A 5,488-nucleotide genomic window follows, 5' to 3' on the forward strand; every position below is an offset into this window, starting at 1 on the left:
TGTTGTTGGTTTTGAAAACACGGTGGATTGACAAACCTTTGTTGTTGAGGGATGGAGTTATTTTGTGGTTGGGGCACAAATGTATTTTGTGGTGGAAGGGTTAGCACATTGTTGCTCTTATATGACAAATTCGGGTGAAATTTTGTTTTCGGGTTATAAGTATTGGAAAATGTACCCGGTGGAAATAAACTTCGTCTAAAAGTTTTATAAGCACATACCTCCTCCATAGTAGCTTGTCAATGAGCGGTGTAATGCCCCGCACCTCCGCAACCGTCACAAACAACAATTTGACTAGTAGAGGACACGACATTGAGTTGTTGAAGAGAAGCATTTGCATCTCGGTCCGCCAATTGTTGTTGGACTAAGGCAATTTGAGCCAACAAAACGGAATTATCGGAAGATTCCTCCTTACCCTTGAGTGCAACACTTCGGGAATTGACATATTGGGCATCATGAATCGCCATGGATTCAATCTTGGCATGAGCAATATCCGTGTCAATTTGATCAAACCGCCCATTGTTGGAGGAATCAAGAATTCTTCGGGACTTGGCACAACATCCATTGTAGAATGTTATGGCTAGGAACCAAGCATCTAATCCATGATGTGGGCATTACCTTTGGAACTCCTTGTACCTCTCCAAAGCTTCATATAAGCTCTCAAGAGCTTGTTGACGGAATCCCATGATTTGGCTCCTCTAGATTTGAGTTTTATCCGGTGGAAAAACTTTTGATAGAAAGCAAGAGCCAGTGTTTTTCGATTGGTGATTCCCATGGCGGTGCGATCAAGACTATTGATCCATAGTTTTGCCTTGTCATTCAAAGAGAAAGGGAAAAGTATTTCCCTAAATTGGGCTTGAGTGATACCCATTTGCCGAATCATGGAGCAATAGTCACAAAAATTTTGAACATGTAAATTGGGATCCTCCAAAGGACTTCCCCCAAATTGCTTCCTCTCCACAAGGCTAATAAAAGCCGGTTTGATCTCGAACTCTGGGACGGTAATTTGAGTAGTAGTGATACCGGCCAGAAGAATAGCCATGGTGGGCTTGGAATGATCGGAAACTTTCACCATCTTTTTGGTTGGAGATGGTGGTGGAGATGATGAACTAGAAACTTCCTCCTCTTCAAAAGCTTTAAGATCGTCTAAGTAAGACTTTCTTGCACTTTCAATTTGCACGGCAGAAGCAGCTTCTTTAATTTCATTCCAAAAACGTTGTCTTCTACGAAAGGTTTTCTCGGGCTCGAAATTCGGTGAAAGCAATTTGCTTCTCCAATACGAGAAGACCTGGGCATAGGACAACAATCTCAAGAAATTTGTAAGCAATGGTCTCAAGGAACAAGTGTTCCTTAAGACAAAGAAAACAAGATAAAAATCAACACATCTAAACGCAATAAAACCGTGCTCCCTGGCAACGGCGCCAAAATTTGATAGCCTTTGTCACACACCTATTCAAAGATAAAATTCCCTAGACACAAATTAATGAATTTCGAGGGGTCGAACACAAGGAGACGGAAATTGCGCTATGAAATGCTATTAATAGACTTCTATCAAGGTCGATTACGATTGTTTGTTTGATTGGTTTGGTAGCTAGCAAATAAAACGATGTAAATATATATGATAAAGGAGTCTAGGAGAGACGTGTCACACATGCAATTGTATATAAATGTTCATGTTAAACTTGAAATAAATAATATTTTCAATTATTTAGGCTTAAAGACAACCACCTCTCGGCCTTATTGTCAACCACAGACCGGGTCCTAGGGAACTCTCGTTATGACTAGGTCGTTCTACTAACACATGCTTAGTCTAATTCGATTCCGTGTCTCTCGACTTATAGAACTGTAGATGAAGGAAATGTAGATTCATATACATACTAACATATTCATATATGTCAAAAATAATTTGTCATAAAATTAAATGTGGATTTTATGCATGCAAACAATATAATAAAGGAGAAGAAATCATGTTCTTACATTGTTGTTTTCGGTTTTATGGGCACAAAAGAAATCTCCTTTTCTTTTGTTCTTGAGCTTTCCAAATGGAAGAACAAGGATTCAAGAGTAGAATCCCTCCCAAAAGCATATACCCAAGGAATACATCTTAATAAACCAATACTATTTAGATCTAGTAATAATAATGGTTTTACAATAAAATTGATACAAATAAATTGTATTTGGGCTCTTGATTATTTTGGTCAAGAGGGGATGTTTTTGTGAGATTTTATTTCTCTAGAATTATCATAAATTGTAGAGAGTTTTTAAGGATTTTCTTACTCTAAGAAAAATAAGATGGGAGGAATGAATGATGTGAAAGAGAAGAGCTTTTCTCTCTTTCTTGTTGGTGGCCGAAAAAGGGGCATTGGGTAGTATGCCCAATGCCTTTTGTTTTTGCTCTTCACAAGAGACTAGGCATGCAAGCCTACTACCTAGCTTTTATCATTGTGTCTACCATTAAACAATTAACACAATTTTATTCCACTAACTCCTTATAATTTCGGTACATACAAAATAAAATGGATGGTCCATTTTATTTTGTCATTTGTCAATTGTAACATATGTGACATGTTACTTGACATATGAAATTGTAATGTATTTTTAACATATTAAAAATCAACATACTCATAAAATATGTCATATACAAAATCGACTAGTAATTCGTAATTACTTGTACCAAAAGGTTTCCAAATTATAAACTACAACATTCTGTATTTATAATAATTTATTCATTCCGTTTCAATTGTTTCTTTAAACAATAATTTCATCCAAGTAATAAAATAATTCAATTACTTAGACCGTGTCTTATTTAATCATATTTACAATAAGATACGTAAATTATACTCACAAAATCATCCGTCAATTTTAAGCAATTTAATTAACTCATATTGGTATACGATTAATTAAATAATCAATTAAGAGTATTTCCCTATAGGTATGACCTAAGGGGATCAACTGATCACCACCGTCGCACGACAGTAATGTCAAACTCTAGTCAGCCAATCATTACCGATATATGTTGACCAGTTGATAGTAAAATATTACATCCCACATGTATTCTTAAAATGAGATTTTAATAATGATATTTAAATCATGTGATCGCACTATTGTTGAGGACACATTTCCCAACAATCTCCCACTTGTCCTCGACAAGTGTGCGTCACCAATTCTCTTGTCCTATTACTATCTCCCACTCAATGCAAGGTGTCTTTCAGGTCGTACTTGCAAGTGATCATATCGAGAGTGGTTTCCTCGATCTGGAGAATAACTGATTGACCGGATTTATCCACTCGGATACCTTCCGAGCGTGGCCACGCATTTCCAGTTCATTACTCCTCGAGTGGCCCGAGATATTGTTTTAACCCGACAAGGGGATGGACAATTCCTATCGCACTCATTCCTTCGACTAGCCACAGCCATCATAACCCAAAATATGCCCATTTGACCCCATTTACGAAGGTCGTAGTAACACAAATCAAAGTTAATCTGAAACTGTGCCATCTTAGGCGAATAGTCTTTAGTCAAAAGAATCGACTCATTCGAATACTATAGTAGCTCTCGCCACGACCAGGCTATATAAATTTGCCAGAACTCTATAAGCGGTCATAAGGCCCGACAAGGTGTTCCTAACAGAGCCTATGTGATCGACTAGTCATCTCACATGACCGTATGGCACTTGAACTTGCCATCAATCGCATCACACTCTAGTCACTTCGAGACGTCACCTCATACAAGTGACTATGGGCGAATACAATGCTAATCCGTGTTCACTTTAACGGGGTTCAATTGTCCCCACAACCCGTTTGGATGTAACAAAGTATAATAAAAGAGTTTTAAAATAAAACTCGAACGACAAATGCGATTATCACACATGAATAGTCAATGCTCGATTACTATTTCATGTTCTATAATCTAATTTGATCTTGTACGTAGTTGTTCATTTCAATTCAATTGAAATGACATGACTCATCATGTTTAGCCTTTGAGAAGGCTTTGGTTAGTAGGTTTTATCAATTTCTTGTACCTTACTCAACCTTACTACATACTCGTTTTCCTTTGTAATGTATACATTTGCATTACAAAACTTTCTGAGTACGTGTCGAGATCCAATCAAGACATAGGTCCTCTAGCCTAAGAATAGCTCCCACTGTTTTCACAAGCAATGCGGGACCCATCCCTCTTGCACATCTCATGATCGCAAGTGTACTCAATTTCCGTTATAAATATCTCTCATTGTTCTTTATTTCCTAGAACGATTCTAGAAAATCTACTTCTTAATTAATATAGCCACAATGGTATCTTAACCATCTTAATGTGTTTTGATTATGGTTTTGTCGGAAACCATGCGCAATCTCAATTGTCAATTGTCACTTGTGTAACACCCTTACACAATATTGCATCATAAACACTTTGCTTTATAGCCTTAATGCTTCAGAAGCACTTAAGGGTAATCTTTATGGCTTACTTGGTAAAGATTACTTAAATTTGATTTTGAAAAACAATTCATCATACTCAAAGTATATGAAGTGTTCTACATCATTTTTTATTTAATTGATTTGACAAATGGAAGCAAATGGAATCAATCAAATATGTTCAATTTAATTGAACTAGTCATGAATCTTATCAACATAAGACTTCTTATTGACGCTAATATCACGTGGATTTATCTTCATAAATCTGGATATTAAAGATGTATTGTAATACTCCAAAAGTCTTAAATCATTCCTAATGATCAATATGTCATCCACATATCGGACTAATTAAAATTTCCGTAACTCCCACTAAACTTCATGTATAAACACAACTTCTCGACTTATCGAGAAATGTTTTATCACATGATCAAAATGTTGATTCGAACTCATTGATGTTCTACTTAAGACCCTCTCTTAAGTTTCACATTATCTTAGGATTGCAAGAATCTACTAAACTCATGATATGTATTGAATACATTCCTTCTATTGAAGAAGTGGGTTTTAGATTCACTCGCTATGTATTTCATAACCTCATAATGAAACACAATCCCTAAGAAGATCCTAATAGACTTAAGCATTTCAACTAGTGCAAAACCCTTTGCAACCAATCTTACATTGAAATATCTCTTTATTAGTGCAAAAACCCTTTGTCACTAATCAAGCCTTTTATTTCGGATTCTCATGGCTCTAAGCCTTGTATTGAGTTGTGACTTGAACACTCTTATGTAAGTCATATGTTCATTACTTTCCTGAAGTAATCAACTTGAATCAAACAATTTCTTTGTAAGTTATAAGCTCTTTACTTTCTTAAAAGTAGCATGAATTCATCATTTTTGAACAAGTGACGAATTTAACCTCATAGGTTTTAAAGAAACAACACCTTACACAAAACGTCTTATGTACCAAGAAAGACCAGTTTCTTGCGACATAACATTCTCTGTGGCATTCTTTGTGGCTCTTGAATAATTTCTCCCACTCTGTCTTCTAAAAATAAACTTGTATTTTAGAAAGACAGCTTCACG

The 5,488-nt window shown here is 36.0% G+C and overlaps 1 non-coding gene across 1 annotated transcript; it reads left to right on the forward strand.

The window, feature by feature from the left end:
• The first annotated feature begins 594 nt into the window (after positions 1-594).
• On the forward strand, positions 595-702 carry LOC141615486 (small nucleolar RNA R71). Its single transcript, XR_012529906.1, has one exon. It is a non-coding gene; the product is annotated as a small nucleolar RNA R71 (small nucleolar RNA).
• The last annotated feature ends 4,786 nt before the right edge of the window (positions 703-5,488 follow it).

The sequence above is a fragment of the Silene latifolia genome, chromosome 11, assembly GCF_048544455.1.
Source record: "Silene latifolia isolate original U9 population chromosome 11, ASM4854445v1, whole genome shotgun sequence".
In the NCBI taxonomy this organism is placed as follows: Eukaryota; Viridiplantae; Streptophyta; class Magnoliopsida; order Caryophyllales; family Caryophyllaceae; genus Silene; species Silene latifolia.